This window comes from Podarcis vaucheri, assembly GCF_965113315.1.
Source record: "Podarcis vaucheri genome assembly, chromosome: 1".
NCBI classification, from domain to species: Eukaryota; Metazoa; Chordata; class Lepidosauria; order Squamata; family Lacertidae; genus Podarcis; species Podarcis vaucheri.
The window spans coordinates 14,130,435-14,149,335 of NC_138759.1; the positions used below are offsets into that span (position 1 = coordinate 14,130,435).

The window sequence follows — 18,901 nt, forward strand, 5'->3', positions numbered from 1 at the left end:
ACTGCGTCTGACAGTGGAGGTAGAGCTGTTGTGGTGATGGCTTAAGGGGACACATAGGACCTCTGGGTTGATAGTTTGCAAACCTAAGCCCACTATAAAGAGTCAGAGTGGGCCATGACGCACACCTCAAACCCCTTGTCAAGTGCTGAAATGGTTATATATTTGACCTTTCTAATGCACTGCTATGATTGCTCAATCCTCAACAGACTAAGTGGAATACAGTAGTCCCATTGATGTGGTGGGCCTTTAAACATGATGTAGATATTCATGCGCATGATTTTTCCTTTTCCCTTTTGCTAAATTAGCCTGGGAAGCCAATTCATTTCCTGAGGTGAGAAATATATTGAAATGCTAATGGACCCTAGCAGGTTGCTTGCTGTCCTTTGGGGGAAGAACATAGGAGGGGATTCCTTAATGGTTCGTTCCCCAATCCCTTTCAGGAGATCAAAAAAAAGGAGCTTTGATATGAACAAATAAACTTTGATAAGGCCCTTTCACCTCCACTGCTAATTGAGAAGAAATGCCCTGCTTTGCGGGCCACAGGGCCTAAATTCAAAATTTAGAGGGACTTCTTATAAATTTAAAGGTATATAATAAAATGATAATTGAAAAGGGAGTCTTTCGGCCTCCTCGCTGCAGGATGAATGGGCTTGATCTTCACAACTAGGCAAAGAAATGAAGGTCGTCAAGGTATAAATAAAATGGAAAGATACAACAATAACTGAAATATCAAAGAGAGCAAAGCATCATGATTATATTCAGTGGTCAGGGTATTTGTTCAACGTAAAGACGGAGCATTCACGGTAAACCTTCTTTAGTCAGAATTTAGTTGCTTTGGAATATGATCATCAGGCATCCGCACAACATGACCAGTCCAACGAAGTTGATGTTGAAAAATCATTGCTCCAACACTGGTGATCTTTGCTTCATCCAGTACACTGATATTAGTTTGCCTGTCTTCCCAAGTGATGTGTAAGGTTTTTCGGAGACACCGTTGATGGAATCTTTCGAGGAGTTGGAGACGGCGTTTGTGCACCTAGTGGGCACCACTTTGGCCACCGCTTCTCCAGTTGCATAATAAACAGCGTCCTGCTGCCATGTTTGAATTAGCCCTTAACCAGAGAAAGGATGGAAATCCAACCATTTCAGAGACCCATAAGTTACCACCGAACAGCCGTTTTCTCCTCCAGACTAATTATTCCCCATTAGCATCGTAGGAGAGCATTCTTGTCAAGCAGACAAATCTGGCAGTCACCGTGCATGTCTCCTGATACTATTTCACACACATGTGTGCACACACGCATAGGTACACATACTAATTATTAGTAAAGGTTGAGAAATTCAGGGTGGGTCAAATAGAAATGTCACTGTGAAAGGCCACGTAATCCATCAGCAAACTGCTCCCATGCCAGATTCACAATCCAGCTGCCACCCAGCTGCCAAGATGGTGTTCAGCATCGGCCCATCAAAATGGGCAGCGCAGGAAAGTCTCCTACCTGGAGGAGAGCAGTGCCAGGAAAGAGGCAGGTCCTCCCAGGCCAATTCCAGACGTTGGCTTTGGAGCAGTGCAGCTGCCAGACACTCCCTGCGAGGGAATAGGACTTCTCCGGGTAGGTGAAGGAAACAGGCAAAGCGAATGGACAGAGAATAGGCAACGACAGTAACAGATGAGCATGAATATTGTCAGCATATGTGTGTATGCACCAAGGCAGCTACTAATTGACTAGTTAGGTCTTTAAAAGCATAATTACTGAATTCATCCAGACAAGCCTCCTCTGCATATACTAATGCTACTATAGTCAACAAAGACATTTGCTGGAACCAAAATATTGCAATAATGAGGGATGCAAACCGACCGAGCTTGTGAGATGCTAAATTTCTTGATTTTCTTTTTTGTACATATTTTTTTGGTCAGGTATTTTCATACTGTACATGAGTACATAAGGGTATACATCGCAAAACTGGAAAGCTAATACACGCACTTAAATACTGGAGGGGAAGTACCCCAATATACAGCAAATGCATTCCAAATCATCACAGTTCTTTTGCACCAATTGATCAAAAAACATTGCTTCTATTGATGTGTCACGCAGTCCCTTCTTAAGAATGGATTTCAGTACTGTGGCAGACGAGGAACATGAACAAACCTATAGGTGGTGCTGCATTTTTGCAAATGACGTGATAGCATTTGTTAAAAAGGGATGGGATCCAGAGAATCCATTTGTGCTGGCTGATTAATGCCAGCAATTCCTCCCTCCACTCCTACGTCTTATTCCATTCTAGAAGGTCCCTTGACCCACAAGAACAGTTGGGGGGGGGAGAGAAGAGAAGAAAGCACAGTTGTTCAAGAAGAGCACCTCTTGTGCTTCTCTGTACATTGGCCAGTGCTGATGTCCCAAGTGAGCTGAAAGGAGTTCACATTCAAATAACGGAATCATAAGAAAAAGAAAAGTCATCTACGTACCGCTTGCAAGGAATTGATCATTCAGAGAAGCGGCATCTAATCTCTGGAACTCCCTGTCTCCATGTTAGCCGGGTGCTTTTACTGTATTATTTCCAGTGCCTAATAAATAAATTGTATAGGTCAGGCTAAACAGACACGTAATTTTATCTATGCTGATTTTATCTATATTTTGGTCATTTCTACATCTACTTTCTTCTGAAGGCTGATTCTATCGGATTATTTGGAATGCATATTTTATATTGTTTTATGTAATCTTGGTAAATAAATAAACACCCAAAGGGTGACATGACCCATGGCAAGTGATTGAGCGCCAACCCACCACCAGCAGAACTTCCAATCCGGCCATATCTTTCAGGCTTTTTCAAAGGCCTTTCTCAACTAATGAGCTTCGCACGTTCGCTAGCAGCATAGCCAAAGATATTGAGGGAGATTGTTCCATATAGTTCTAGGGGTGACTGCTGAGAAAGCTGCTAGTCATGATGGCTAAGTTCTTCCCCTACTGTCAAAGGCAGTTGTTGGCACCCATCTGCCTGGAGAGACAATGGACTACACCTCTGGGGTTGAAGTGCATTAGCAAGGACCAAAGGAAAGCAGAGCAATACATTTGGCACCATCTGGGCTGCAGGAGATTCTGGAAGGAGACGTATAAGGCACCATCCAACCATCTTAGGGCCCCCACTCCTGATTTGTATAGCATTTACTCCTTAGCAGAAGACACACCACAATGAGGAAGTCAGTGGCAAAAGAATTGTAGGAGAAGAGGAATGAGTATGAGGAGCAGGGAAAGATGAACATGAAAATTCATTTATTTCTCCATCCTAATACACATATTTTTCAATGTAATTTTGCTGCTGGTTCTTCTGGGGTTGTTGTTTTTTAATAGAAAGGCAACACATAAATGCATATTTATATGGAGGAATTGATTAGACTGGAAAGGCCTTTGGCCCATAGCTGTCAACGTTTCCCTTTTTTTTAAGGGAAATTCCCTTATTCCGAATAGGATTCCTCGTAAGAAAAGGGGAAAGTTGACAGCTATGCTTTTGCCTCATCCAGGAGGCTCTTCTTATGTTCTTATGACGGAAGCTTTTATTGTTGCCATTTTCATTTGTGCATGCCACTTTGGATGTTTTTTAATGGAAAAGTGGTATGCCGATGTTAGAAATAAACAGATGGTTTCCTAGCAGCTGGGGCAGCCCTAAATTAACATTAAATCGCTGCTGCAACTGCATCCTTCAGTCCACTTGCGAGGTGAAAGTGTTGCTCTTGGAAGTGGTTGAAAGTAGGGAAGCCTGCCCATTTGGGCCAGTTCCATTATTTTCAGAAGCCAAATAGTTTGTGCAGAGCGCGTGGCTCAGTTTCCATCCATAGAAATCTTATCTTCTGCTTCATTCATGGGGGGGGGGAGTCATTTGCAAGGATGTTGTTCTTTCTGAGGCCAAGGGCAAATCACAGAACCTGTCTGGCATGTGGACTGCAGTATCTGGACCCTAGTGGCATAGAGGAACTGATCAGATAAAAGCCAGAATTTACAAAATGAAATAATGAAAACTGCAGGCCAAATTTTTCCTGCCAGTGAATTTCCACGACGGATGAAGCAGTAACTCCTGGATGTTTGTTAAGTTTTAAAAGCCCTAGCCAGGAAAAGAAAAGCTCACAGATATGGCTGAATTTTATGCTTTGTGGAGATTATGAACTGTGACAAAGAATTGCAGAATATCCTCTAATGGCAGTGCTCCTGCCCAGAGTTCTAGCCAGCCACTCTCAGTTGTTGGTTGTTCAGCTGACACTCAGTGCGATCACTGAACATGTTTACTCCTCATCAGAGAGAGGTTTACAAAAATAAGGGGGGGGGATAGTATTTCTGCAAACCTGAGGGTTCTCCCAGGCATCCCCCAACTTGGATTGCTTTACAAGATGATTAGACAAATTCACGGAGGATAAAGCTATGAGTGACTCCTAGACATGATGGCTAGGCTCTGCCTCCATAGCCATACCTCTGAAAACCAGTTGCTGGGCACTGCAGGAGAGAAGAAGGCTGTGGGACTCAGGTTTCCTATAGGCATCTGGTTGGACTGACTAGACAGGCCATTGGTCCGATTCAGCAGGGCTCTTCTAACATTGTTATGTACATGTGTTAAGGTTGGAAGCTGCCTTATACTGAGCTGGCCCATCAGCAATGTCTACATGGACTGGCAGTGACTCCACAGGATTTTAGACACGGTTGTCTCTCAACCCGAGCTATGTCTATAGTGGGAGCAGGAGAGCTGGAGATGCCAATATATTTTACATCTGGCAATCAATGCACTCCTTGGGTTTCAGATAGTACATGAGTAAAGGTAAAGGGACCCCTGACCATTAGGTCCAGTCACGGATGACTCTGGGGTTGGGGCGCTCATCTCGCTTTATTGGCCGGCGTACAGCTTCTGGGTCATGTGGCCAGCATGACTAAGCTGCTTCTGGCAAACCAGAGCAGCACACAGAAACGCCGTTTACCTTCCTGCTGGAGTGATACCTATTTATCTACTTGCACTTTGTGCTTTCGAACTGCTAGGTTGGCAGGAGCAGGGACCGAGCAACGGGAGCTCACCCCGCCGCAGGGATTTGAATCGCCGAACTTCTGATCGCTAAGCCCTAGGCTCTGTGGTTTAACCCACAGCACCACCTGCGTCTCAGTACATGAGTAGACAAGTCTAAAAAGCCCAAGACACAAATTTTCATAGCCTTCTAGTGGCTATGGTGGCTCATTTACCAGAAGTAGGGAAGGTTAGCAGCCAGCTCCCTGGGAAGAGTTGCTGCCAACTGAACAAAGCAGTCAGAAACAGAGAGGGTTAACTGCCATGCAAGATGAGCACCGGCTAGTGCCAACTCCCCCACCCCTTGGAATGCCAGCTGATAAGGGAATGGCAGAGAGCAAGCTAGAACACAGTCAAAGCTTGCCAGAAGCAGAAACAGGAGGGAAAGAGTTAAGAGACAGCCTCTCAGAGAATGGGGAAGAGGAGGGAGCTGACCCACTCAGTCCAAGGTCTTGACGAATGGGAGGGCTGCAAGATAGGAAGCAAAGCAAAAGACGTATGAAGCGAAAGTTCAGTTGCTTCTGGTCTCGCAGGAAGCAGTCTTCAGAAGAGTCATCTTGATTGATGTTAGCAGAGGCTGTGTTAAAGCTGTCTGGAGTTATCTGTTTGTTTTGACAAGAAATCATCCTTTTTAATTAACTACGCTCACTGTTTTATCAAGCCGGGGACTGGACATCCTGACATTAATTCTGACCAAACTAAACCTCCACATATATTTTGCTCTAGGAGGCTTAGTTTGGTCAGAATCAAGTACAGTCATACCCCATGTTACGTTTGCTTCATGTTACTTCTTGCTTCATGTTGCTTCTTTCAGGTGGCGACCCGGAAGTACTGGAAAGGGTTACTTCCAGGTTTCGCCGCTTGTGCATGTGCAGAAGCGCAAAATGACATCATGCGCATGCGCAGAAGCAGCAAATTGCAATCTGCACATGCGCAGATGCGCTGCTGCGGGTTGCGCTCTTTTCATGTTGCGAATGGGCCTCCGGAACGGATCCCATTCATAACCAGAGGTACCACTGTATACACTTCCAGAGTTAACGCTAAATAAATTTTGGCAAAGTCGCTAGAGGGCCGTGAAAATTTGTTTCCCAGGCTTATTAGACTTGCCTACCCATGTACTTACACATGACCCAGAAGCTGTACGCTGGCTCCCTCGGCCAACAAAGCGAGATGAATGCTGCAACCCCAGAGTCGGGAACGACTGGACCTAATGGTCAGGGGCCCCTTTACCTTTACCCATGTACTCTCTGAAACCAAAGGGGCGCATAGGTTGCCAGTTGTGATTTTTTCCCCCCAGCTCTCCTACCCCACTACTGGGATTGAACCAGGGGTCTTCAGCAGGCAAAGCAGTTGCTCTGCCACTGGGTTACAGCCATTCCTCAAACACTTCCATCAGCCTCTGACAGTATAGCCAGTGATCAAGGATGATGGGAGTTGCAGTCCAACAACATTTGGCCACCCAATGGGACTTCCTTCAATGTAGACAGTTATAGGACTGCAATGTGAATTGATTCCCATCTCGCTGTCCCCTTTCCCCTTTTGTATCATGTCCATTAGCCATTACTTTAAGTTGCAAACCATCCTGCATGCTTTGGCAAAAAGGAAGCGCAGCAGTATAGCGAACAAACAAACAGATAAACAATTTTTCAAAAATATGAATGCTTGGGGGGGGAGTCATATATGCAAATGTTGTTGTGGATTTTTTCATTTTAAAAAAAATCATATAGTTTGAGCCTTCAGTTTTTCACTATGATCAACAAAGAAAAGCCTGAAGCAACAAAATGCACTGGGTGCTGTTTATTGTTTTTCTGGGACTTACCATGAAGATTACTGTGGGCAGTCATGGAGTATATTTGGTAGCCAAAGAACTGTCTTATCTTGCTGTAAACAAATAGGAAGAGATACCCATTACTGCCTCCTTCTGTGAGTGACTTTATAGAGGAATTCTTCTTGTCAGTCATCAGTGCCTTTGGCTACGGTGAGCAAATGCTACAACCAGCTACAACCAGCTGTGCAAATAATAATAATAACAATAATACACACTTTGGGTATTTGATAGGAAGAGTTCAGCTCAGTCTGTAGAAAATCTAAGGATCATAAGGAAAACTCTTCTGTCCTGCTGTTCCTGCACGCTCAAGGCAGCTGACTGCACGATTGAAAAAACAATCCTTTACATCAAAGGTCTGTTTTAAAGTGCAAGCTTTAAATTGCACCAGCAATCACACACACACAAAAAAGCCACCGGACAATGAAGCTCTATTAATCACCCCTCCAAGTGCTTTTAAGAACTGCCAAACTTTATACCCAGGCACCTAAAATTGAGAAGGTGGGTCCCATATTACAGGGGCAAGCACAGAGAAGGATATGTTTTTGACAGATTGGGGGTAATGGACCTCATGCAGCCCCCATCAGCCCATGTATTTGGCCCTTGAGACTCTCCTGAGGCCACACCTTCTCTCCCAAGGCCACACCCATCAGCAGTCCTGCTCTGCTTGCTTCTTGAGTGCTATGACCTGACTGGAATCCCATGGAGACTGTTCCATTTAGCCCTCAGCCGGCCTCCACCTGCCTGCTTGCCTTACTTACAGCCAGCCCAAGGGGTGGCCCTGACTGACAGTTTCCTCCTCCTTAGTCTCCTGCCTTTGGAGAACTGAGCAGGAAGGATGGTGACAGAACAAGAATTATTTGGCTCCAGCTCTCATTGACTGTGGCTCCACCTACTGCTGGCTCCACCTACTGCAGTACCAGTCCTAGTTTGCAGCAGCTGCCACTGCCTCCCTATGTTGAGACCTCTTGATTGAGGGTGAAGAGGTAGGTGTGTGTGTGTGTAGACCTTTGATTTTTCTGCAGCAGAAGCACATCCTACTTTAGAGAGGCTAGAGTCCAAGCCTTTGCTCCAATCGCTTCTGTCTCTGGCCTTGCCCACCACTGGCATACTGCCCTGGAAAATTGCCCACAAAGGAATCTGACCCTTGGTTTGAAAATGTATCACCACCTCAGCGATAGATGTTTTAATTTCTTGATTTTTTTTTTAAAAGAAAAGAAACTGAGGATGGGTCCTTGAAGGCGACTTCACCAGTTGGACAGGGCCTAGAGCGGGAGAGTAAGAGTTGACAGTAAGAGCTGTTCGACAGTGGAATTTGCTGCCAAGGAGTGTGGTGGAGTCTCCTACTTTGGAGGTCTTTAAGCAGAGGCTTGACAACCATATGTCAGGAGTGCTCTGATGGTGTTTCCTGCTTGGCAGGGGGTTGGACTCGATGGCCCTTGTGGTCTCTTCCAACTCTAGGATTCTATGAGGTTGTCCGCAGGAGAGATGTCACTAATTGGATCAGCTTCTCTTGATGCTGGAGCACACAGGCTTTTGAGTGATCCCCTTTCAAACGGTCGGTTGTGGCTGACTATAAACAATTACCGTATTTTTTGCACCATAACACTCACTTTTTTCCTCCTAAAAAGTAAGGGGAAATGTCTGTGCGTGTTATGGAGGGAATGCCTACGGGTGGCATGCCTATGGATTTTCCTCCTCTAAAAACTACGTGCGTGTTATGGTCGGGTGCGTGTTATAGAGCGAAAAATACGGTAATTCCTAAAGGCTAACACTGGTCAATTTATAGAGTTGTCCTCACCTTGGGTGATTCTCACTTGGTTAGCCAATAATGTGGCTTGTTGGAAACTTACACCCCTCGTGTGTTTTTCCAATATGTCACATCTTCACACTATCTTATTGGACCAAATGTATGACTAAGGTTTTGATTTGTTTTTGCTGCGTTGTTCGTCAGCAGTCTCCTTCATCCTAAGCTTATTTACTATTTCTTGCTATCAGCTGTTTACAAATGACTATACTTTAGCTGAACCATCCCCACTCTTTCAACATCTATCTCATATCATCATCATCATCTTATTTGTATGCAGCCTTTCCATAGTTAAAACAATGCTCAAGGCGGCTTACAATATGAAAAGATTTACATAGTTACAAACATAGCAAAGCAGTCATAAAAATAAATAAAACATATTAAAAACTACATTACCAAACTGAACAACTTCCACATAAAAAGAAGAAAGCTACAAAAAGGTAATACAGTGGTACCTCAGGTTGAGTACTTAATTCGTTCTGGAGGTCCGTACTTAACCTGAAACTGTTCTTAACCTGAAGCACCACTTTAGCTAATGGGGCCTCCTGCTGCCGCCGCACCGCCAGAGCATGATTTCTGTTTTCATCCTGAAGCAAAGTTCTTAACCTGAAGCACTATTTCTGGGTTAGTGGAGTCTGTAACCTGAAGCGTATGTAACTTGAAGCGTATGTAACCTAAGGTACCACTGTATCAGTTAATATCAGTAACAACAGCAAAAACTCCCAACACCCACCCCCCCGCCAAATACCCCAGTCCTTGCTGGGCAGTAGCCACAGCAACAGTCCTTATAAGGCCTGTCAGGCCCCGTCCTAGGTCAGGTGGGGAGAGGCAGGAACGTGGCCCTTAGGCACTCAGCAGGGGAGTCATATACTCAGTTTACCACATTAGCTTATCTTAAAGGCTTCTCATTAAGCCTTTCCCATAGCTTAGTGGTGGCCAAACTTGGCCCTCCAGCTGTTTTGGGACTACAATTCCCATCATCCCTGACCACTGGTCCTGTTAGCTAGGGATGATGGGAGTTGTAGTCCAAAAACAGCTGGAGGGCCAAGTTTGGCCACCACTGCCATAGCTGGTATTTTCCCCAGTATCATTTATTTCGAGTTATCTATCAAAGAGCATATCTCCAGGGTCCTCCTTTCAAGGTTCTCCCCAAGAATGCATACATGAAGCACCACAAGTTAGCAAGGTGAGGTGGTGGATGGTGCAAACACCCTGGCAGAACCAATCTGATGTTCCTGCTGGTGTGCTTGCACCATGCTGACCTCTCTTCCAGCTTGGCCTTCCAGTAAGCAACTGTGACTCACCTGGCATGAAATTAGTGTAGTGGCTCTTACCCCACCCAGCAAACTGCTTCTGCTAAGATGTACGTTCTGCTCCTACAGTGGGCTTGAATCTGTATTTGCTTGCAGTCTTACTAAGTATCATTCACCTTTTCTTTATCCTATGCCTCCTTTTGTTCTCCATTGTGCTGAGGAAGGGAACAGCCCCCAGTTCCTCTAACTTCAGGATAAGAAAGCAACACAGCAGGCTGATTGACAAGAGCTGCAAAAGATCAATATTTGAATGTGTAACAAAGACAGATGTGTACACATTCTGCTACCCAAACAATGTTTTCGAAACCAGCCTCCTGAAAGTAACTATCATTTCCTCTTGGATAATTTGAAAGCAGGACAAAAACTACAAATAATAGTCAGTTGCCATTTTTGAACTGTGAATTTCACAGCAATCCTAGAAGAAGGATGGGGGGGGGAGAGAGAGAGAGAGACTTGATGCAGCAGTGTTAAATCAAGAGGTTAAGTAATATGTACAGGTTCACAAAGAAAATGTCTGAGACAAGAATAGAATCAATCTTTCTAATTCCCCTGCCCGGACACCTTCAAGAATCAAAGCTACTTTATGTGCTTTATGGAAGATAGATGAAAATACTGGAAATATAAAAGTATGCTACCTTTTGTAGTTTGGTAAAGGGTCATAGTTCAGTAGTACTGTGTCTACTTTGCATGCAAAAGGTTCCACGTTAAATCCTGGGCATCTCAAAGTAGGTCTGGGATAGACCAGTGCCTGAAACCCTGGAGACCTGCTGTCAATCAGTGTAGTAGTCAGCGCAGAGGGAGATGTACACATGTTGCATAATCGCTGGATGCAGATTTAGGGTTTATAACGTAGATACTGACTTGCTAAGGTAAGAAAGCTATAGGAACGTTGAAGAAAGATTAAAAAATCTGAACAAGGCTAGAAAAAATTACCATGGGCTCTGATGTTGCCATAGTTTGTAACTCCTTAATTTAGGGGGCAGCAAACTTTTTCAGCAGGGGGCCGGTCCACCGTCTCTTAGACCTTATGAGGGCCGGAGTATATTTTGGGGGGAAAGTGAATGAATTCCTATGCCCCACAAATAACCCAGAGATGCATTTTAAATAAAAGCACACATTCTACTCATGTAAAAACACTCTGATTCCCAGACCATCCGTGGGCTCGATTGAGAAGGTGATTGGGCCGGATCCGGCCCCCGGGCCTTAGTTTGCCTACCCATGGCATAAACTCAGGACTCTCCTTTGCGTAGTAAGTTCATTTTTTATTATTATTATGTTTTCCATTGGGGAGTGGAAAATCACATTGACAAAGTCCTGCTCATGGAACATGGAAAATTCCACCTGCAATATTTATGGCATGTTGTGTTAGTTAAGATCAGGGTGGTGCTGGTTGTGGGGAGAATCTGAGTTCGTGTTTACAGACAAAAACCTTGTTTGTTCAGCAGTGGACGGAGCAGGCCAGCCACCCTTCCCTTAATTTAAAATGGCCTTTGAAATGCCCCCACAGAAGCCAGAATGATTTATTGACAGAAATATCCTTTCATTCAACAAATAACTAATCCTTTTCCAAAACGTGGTGTTGTTTTATTAATGTAAGGAGCTGGGAGGCCGCGTTTCAGCTCAGACGCAGGATATTGCGGCTGATCATTTCTTTGTGATGAATGTGACGGCTCTCGCTTCCTTCTCTGATGGGAAGAGGAAAGTTTTGAAAAGAGTTGATCATCGGAGGCCATGTCGAGAACTCAAGTAAATGCGCTTCTGTGAAATGAGATCTTGGTTTGCTATTTCCCTTTTGCGTCGCCTTTGTGGGCTTTGCCACAGCAGCGGTTTGCAATTGTTTCTTTTTAATCTTCAGGGAGCCTCTCCACGATGATTGCTTTGCTGAGGAACCCCTTCCCATTTGTGCAAGATTCAAGGAGAGACTGTCACTGAGTGATAACAAAGCATGTCCCTGGCATCTCCCAGGCTTAGGTCACAGGTGATGCAGAAGACCTCGTTCTGAGACACTTGAGCACTGCTACTAGACAGAAGAGACAATACGGGACTAGATGGGCAAATAGTCTGCTGGAAAGACTCTAGCTTAGTGCAGAATTCATGGCACTGTATGTCATTGCGAGAAGCAAAGCTACAGGGAACCAGGCAGAGGGCCTTCTCGGTAGTGGCGCCCGCCCTGTGGAACGCCCTTCCAGCAGATGTCAAAGCGATAAACAACTACCTGACATTCAGAAGACATCTTAAGGCAGCCCTGTTCAGGGAAGTTTTTAACGTGTGATATTTTACTGTATTTTGGGTTTTTATGGAAGCCGCCCAGAGTGGCTGGGGAGGCCCAGCCAGATGGGCGGGGTATAAATAATAAATTATTATTATTATTATTATTATTATTATTATTATTATTATTATTATTATTATCATGGGGATGAGGAATCTGTTGCCTGGCCAATACTGTTGGACTCCACCTCCCATGAGGACAAGCTGGCATAGTCTTTGGTCAATTATGGTTGACCATAGAGCCACTGTTGTGTGGTGGCTAGAGTGTCGGACTATGACCAGGGAGACCAAGATTCAAATCCCCACTCGGCTATGAAGTTCACTGGATGACTTTGGGCCAGTCATTGCTGCTTAAGCTAACCTACCTCACCAGACCCTCCACGTGTCCCTATTTTCCAGGGACAGTCCTAGATTTACAGAAGGCTTTCCTGTTTCAGAATTGATCCCGGAATGTCCCACTTTTCCTTAGGATGTCCCTATTTTCACCACAGAAATTTTGCAGGGTATGGAGTCGCGTGACCCCTGAGGCAGGGAGATAAGTAACGATACAACCTTTAGAAGACATCTGAAGGCAGCCCTGTATAGGGAAGTTTTTTAAGGTTTACTAAACAAAGAGGTTAATGGTTCTCTACAGACAACTTTGGTCTTTTTGCGCTCAGCCAATTAAAACACCGTGAGGAGACCCCGTTGATGGGCTCAGGAGTCGGGGCAGGCAGGGGGCATGTGACCAAAACCACCTGATCAGGTAAGGAGGAAAGAGGTGTGGGCATTCCATGGAGGTGGGGGACAAGGGGGAGCAAGGCAAGGGAAAAGGGGGAGCAGAGAAAACATATCCAACTATGCCAGCTCCCACCCCACCCAATGCCAATCCCCATGCCCCCTCGAAAGGCAGAGCGTGAAACTGTTGTGCCTGGTCCTTCCAAACTAGATGGCAACCACTTTAAAGGGAGATACATTGTCAGTTATAAATACAGCATTTTCAGGGTGGGGGTGTTAAAGTTTTAATTTTTAATTATGTTTTTATATATGTTGTAAGCCACCCAACACGGCTGAGGCAGCCCAGTCAGATGGGAGCATAGCTGTCAACTTTTTCCTTTTTTTAAGGGAAATTCCCTTGTTCCAGATTGGATTCCTCACAAGAAAAGGGAAAAGTTGACCGCTATGGATGGGAGGGGTGGAAATAAACAGATGAAAATAGGGACGGCCTATTCTTCAACAACAACAACACTAAATATTATTAAGTGCTTTGAGCTGGACAATGCTAGACTTGAAAAGCAACTAAAGCATGTCATAGAGAAATATTAAATATGCCAAAGAATCTCATGACGCATTCCATGAAGAATCCTTTTGCCATTGCCAGCTGAAAAGAGCCTTGACATTATTGACTCTTCCTACCTCAGTTGGTTTTCCACAGACAGTCTCAACAGGGGATACATAGCTTGAGCCAGCTTTTTGCAAACGTTGAAAGCTTTTGGCATGCCCAGAATTTTCACTGGCAACCAGTCAAATGTCCAATGGCTCCCTGGGGCACCTCCATCTAAACACTGTAGTAACAGCTTTCCATTCTTTCCACTCTTATTTGTGCGGTCATGTGCCTTGTATCACATTGAACTCTCACCTCCTATTTGTATTTGGCTAGGCTCCTAGTACAGGGACAACCACTTTCCCCATCCATCACTGATGGCTCTCTGAGGACATCAGCCTTTTCAGCATCCATGGAGACTTAATTGCAGGTCAATTTGGTATCTGACAGCCATTTTAATCTGTGCTGATCTCAGCTGGGGTATGAAGCTAGCTTGTATACAGCAAGAGAGGGACAGACCTTCATAACCAGAAAGCTTCGCTGTATATTGATCTGCATTCGATAGCCCCGTGCCCTATTTTATTTGCAATAATAGGAGCCTGCCTGTGTTGGCGTTTTCGATGATACCTTTGAATCACATAGGCTGCATTCGATACCGGGTCACTCGAAACAACCCCCTCCCCCCTAGTTTTGGTGGGATTTTAAATCAGAAAAACCACCATGTTACGGCATAACCGGTTACAGATAAATGTATACACTTCTCCCATTATTGCCCTAGCAGACTGCTGCAAGCTGATTAAAAAAAATCGCTGAACACTAATGATGGGTTGTTGCATTTACTCAGTGAAGCTATACTGCTCCAGAAGGAATAGATGTTGTTGTTTAGTCGTGTCCAACTCTTCGTGACCCCATGGACCAGAGCACGCCAGGCACTCCTGTCTTCCACTGCCTCCTGCAGTTTGGTCAAGCTCATGTTGGTAGCTTCGAGGACCTGTCCAACCATCTCATCCTCTGTCGTCCCCTTCTCCTTGTGCCCTCCATCTTTCCCAACATCCTTGTGCCCTCCATCTTTCCCAACATCAGGGTCTTTTCCAGGGAGTCTTCTCTTCTCATGAGGTGGCCAAAGTATTGGAGCCTCAGCTTCAGGATCTGTCCTTCCAGTGAGCACTCAGGGCTGATTTCCTTAAGAATGGATAGGTTTGATCTTCTTGCAGTCCATGGGACTCTCAAGAGTCTCCTCCAGCACCTTAATTCAAAAGCATCAATTCTAGATGCTATGGGCTTAATTGCTTACACTCATCTAGGATTTGAGCCATGGCAGAATTTAGCAACTTGCTTCTATATGTTTACAGCAAAAGCTGCTTTTGGGCAACATACTTTCACCCGCTTTCTGCTGGCCTCCACTCCATGTTACAGATTTGCCCTCTGACTAGGATGGTTTTCAATAAATAGCATCGTTGTGATGCAAAAATGACTTTGTTTGTACTCCCATCACCTGAAAAATTTAAATATTGGAGGATTATTAGGTGATCACTGGAGGTGTCATCATTCCAAGGTGGAACATCTACTCCAGGGGTGTGGAACTTGTGGCTCTCCTGGTGTTGGAGTCCAGCTGTCACCAGCCCCATCAAGGCCAATAGTCAGGGATAACCAGAGATGTAGTCCAGAAATATCTGGATGCCCACAGCTTCCTGATCCTTGCAATCTCAGGGAAAGGATGGCCAAATCTGTCAATTGTAGATTCTGTCAGTTTTTCATTTTTACCATGTTAAGTACAGTTTGTCACATTTCTGCAACAGTTTCCACAAATGCCGGCACTTTAGAGTACATTCCTCCTAATTTACCCATTTCTGTATGCAACTTTGCCTAATACTCATTTTTGCAATATATTTTCCCTTCATCTAATGAATTTGTATATGTTATTTTCACTAAAAAAAATGTTTTGTGCACACTTTCTCTTAATTTTTCTCCTGTGTTTATGAGCGCACTTTTTTGGGTTTTTTTAGTTGAAAGACTGCATCACAAAATTCAGAGAAGTGTGTTTTTGAAGGATAACTATGTTTCAGTGTGCATATTGTTTTGGGAATGCAAACTGAACTTTGTCCTCTAACCTTTATCTCAGCAGGTGTTATTTCAGATTTAGGTGATGGATTAGAGGTGTATATGTGTGAATTTCAGAACAGGTAGGACAGGTTTTGTAGCAAAGTTCAAAACGGTACTCTCTTGGAAATAGTCAGGATTAGAAAGAGTGTATGTTCTTTAGGTATATTTGAAGAACATTTCTCAATGTTTTCTGGATTCTTTATATGGATTTGTGTGTTTGCTGGGTATAAGAGATCCTTCATTTTTGTGAAGAGATCATTCTAGATCAGCTGTTCCTAGCCTGGACCTCTCTAGATGTTTTGAACTACACTTCCCATCAGCCTCAACTATCATGACCAATGGCCGGGGTAATGGCAGTCTATTTATATCAAGTATTTATATACAGCAGAAAAAAATCCAGAGTTTTTTTTACAGAGCTATTGAACAGTTCAGTTTCTAGTGCATAGATATTACAATGCATAATGCACATTATGCAACAGTTCCATGTCCTGAAGCCAAATTGCAAACCAGGCTCTGCTGCTCAACCACTTAAGTGTTGTACATTCTTCAGGAACATTCATTTTGGAATCTCAGAATCATAGAATTGTAGAGTTGGAAGGGACCCCAAGAGTCATCTAGTCCAACCCCCTGCAATGTAGGGATCTCAGCTAAAGCACCCATGACAGATGGCCATCCAACCTCTGCTTTGCTTCATCTTCAACAGCATCAACTACTCCGGCGACTTATGGAGAGCCACAGGTTCCCCATCATTGATCTAGTCAAGTCCCCTCTATCCCAGCATCCTGTGTTCCAGAGGGGCCAATCAGATGTTTCCCTGAAAACCGCAAACAGGTCTCCCAACACAGGCTCCCTTCTATATAGCTGTCATGGGTCGTAGCCATTGATAGATTTATCAGCGGCACTAAAGAATCATAAGCCAGCTCTTCATGCAGAAGATAAGCACACTGAGGGTATATTTCCAATATTCCAGCTACTGACGGGAAAGTAAGGAGCACTGGAGAAACGCAGAACACACAAAAAGGGGAATCACACGAAACTGTGAACCAAAACTGAGAAAGACAGTGGAGAAAGGATGTGGGAGGGAGCAAGTTGAGATTTTTGTTTCCTCTGCCCCCCCCTCCCAGGCCCGATACAGAATATAGAATGTATCTATTTCCCCCCCCCCTCTCTCTCTCTCTCTCTCTCTCTCTCTCTTTCTTAAAAAAAAAGAGAAAAAAAGAGTCTTGCAATCTGGGCAATTTCCCACTCGGCTTGATGACAAAATGCATTTTCCTCAGAATAGCTGTAAATCACACGGAACTCCTACTGATAGCACTTTGCAGTAACAAGGAAAAAGCTTTTTTTCCTAAGCTGCGCCTCTCCCCGAGATAATGGCTTCCACCGTCTCCTAGTCTGTGCCAGGTATGTTGTGAATAATGCATTCCTCCTATAACAGGATGCACTTCTGCTGGTCGAAACAGAGTCCTACACAGCGCGGGTACCAGTGGTTAGCATCACTGGGAACCTGCTGAAGCCCACACTTCAGAGTGGGAGAAACCACTGGTGACCTCCAGACCTTCCTTCTTGATGTATCTACCTATGAACAAGGTAAATAAGCTGCAGCTTTTACTTGCCTCCTTGCCCTGTTCCTCTGGACGGTAGTGCATATTGAACCTGAAGGGAGAGGTCTAGTGAACGGAGAGATTTGACACTGACAAACAGGCAGATTCAGTTGGGAGAGGGGACCTCCTGAGGGCATTTTACCTGAGAAATGCTCCCCCCCCCCAAAAAAAAAACACCACTGGAGTTGACATAGCTATATGCCTAAAGTGTCTGGGCTTGCCCTTATAACAGGTGGAGGGAACCTGTTCTGTAGTTCAGTGGTAGAACATCTGCTCTGTACGCAGAAGTCCCCAGGTTCAATCACTGGCCTCTTTGTGTAGGTCTGGGAATAAACCCTATAACCCTATAGGGTTATAACCCTATAACCCTATTGCCAACAAAGGTCCGTATAGTAAAAGCTATGGTTTTCCCAGTAGTGATGTATGGAAGTGAAAGCTGGACCATAAAGAAGGCTGGTCACCGAAGAATTGATGCTTTTGAATTATGGTGCTGGAGGAGACTCTTGAGAGTCCCATGGACTGCAAGAAGATCAAACCTCTCCATTCTCAAGCTCACCTGGCTTGAGAGCAGTACATGTGAAAAGGATCTAGGAGTCTTGGTTGACCACAAACTTGACATGAGCCAACAGTGTGACGCGGCAGCTAAAAAAGCTAATGCAATTCTGGGCTGCATCAATAGGAGTATAGCATCTAGATCAAGGGAAGTAATAGTCCCACTGTATTCTGCTCTGGTCAGACCTCACCTGGAGTACTGTGTCCAGTTCTGGGCACCACAGTTCAAGAAGGACACTGACAAACTGGAACGTGTCCAGAGGAGGGCAACCAAAATGGTCAAAGGCCTGGAAACGATGCCTTATGAGGAACGGCTAAGGGAGTTGGGCATGTTTAGCCTGGAGAAGAGGAGGTTAAGGGGTGATATGATAGCCATGTTCAAATATATAAAGGGATGTCACATGGAGGAGGGAGAAAGGTTGTTTTCTGCTGCTCCAGAGAAGCGGACACGGAGCAATGGATCCAAACTACAAGAAAGAAGATTCCACCTAAACATTAGGAAGAACTTCCTGACAGTAAGAGCTGTTCAACAGTGGAATTTGCTGCCAAGGAGTGTGGTGGAGTCTCCTACTTTGGAGGTCTTTAAGCAGAGGCTTGACAACCATATGTCAGGAGTGCTCTGATGGTGTTTCCTGCTTGGCAGGGGGTTGGACTCGATGGCCCTTGTGGTCTCTTCCAACTCTATGATTCTATGATTCTATGAAGGAAATCAGCCCCGAGTGCTCACTGGAAGGACAGATCCTGAAGCTGAGGCTCCAATACTTTGGCCACCTCATGAGAAGAGAAGACTCCCTGGAAAAGACCCTGATGTTGGGAAAGATGGAGGGCACAAGGAGAAGGGGACGACAGAGGACGAGATGGTTGGACAGAGTTCTCGAAGCTACCAGCATGAGTTTGACTAAACTGCGGGAGGCAGTGGAAGACAGGAGTGCCTGGCGTGCTCTGGTCCATGGGGTCATGAAGAGTCGGACACGACTAAACGACTAAACAACAACAACAAAAACAAAAACAAACCCTATGGAGCCACTGCTAGTCCGGGTAAACCAGGGTTTCCAAACATGGGTCTCCAGCTGTTTTTGGACTACAATTTTT

At 44.8% G+C, this 18,901-nt stretch overlaps 1 long non-coding RNA gene across 3 annotated transcripts in view; it reads left to right on the forward strand.

Annotated features, from left to right (window-relative positions):
• The window catches only part of LOC309530977, a 122,763-nt gene extending 111,012 nt beyond the window's left edge, over positions 1–11,751 (forward strand). For 2 of the 3 annotated variants that reach the window (XR_014219004.1, XR_014219006.1), the window contains exons 3-4: positions 10,147–10,302; positions 11,580–11,751. This is a non-coding gene — a long non-coding RNA (uncharacterized lncRNA). Of the gene's footprint in view, positions 1–10,142; positions 10,303–11,579 lie in introns of all 3 variants that reach the window. The other variant, XR_014219005.1, reaches the window with a different exon arrangement.
• Positions 11,752–18,901: the final 7,150 nt, after the last annotated feature.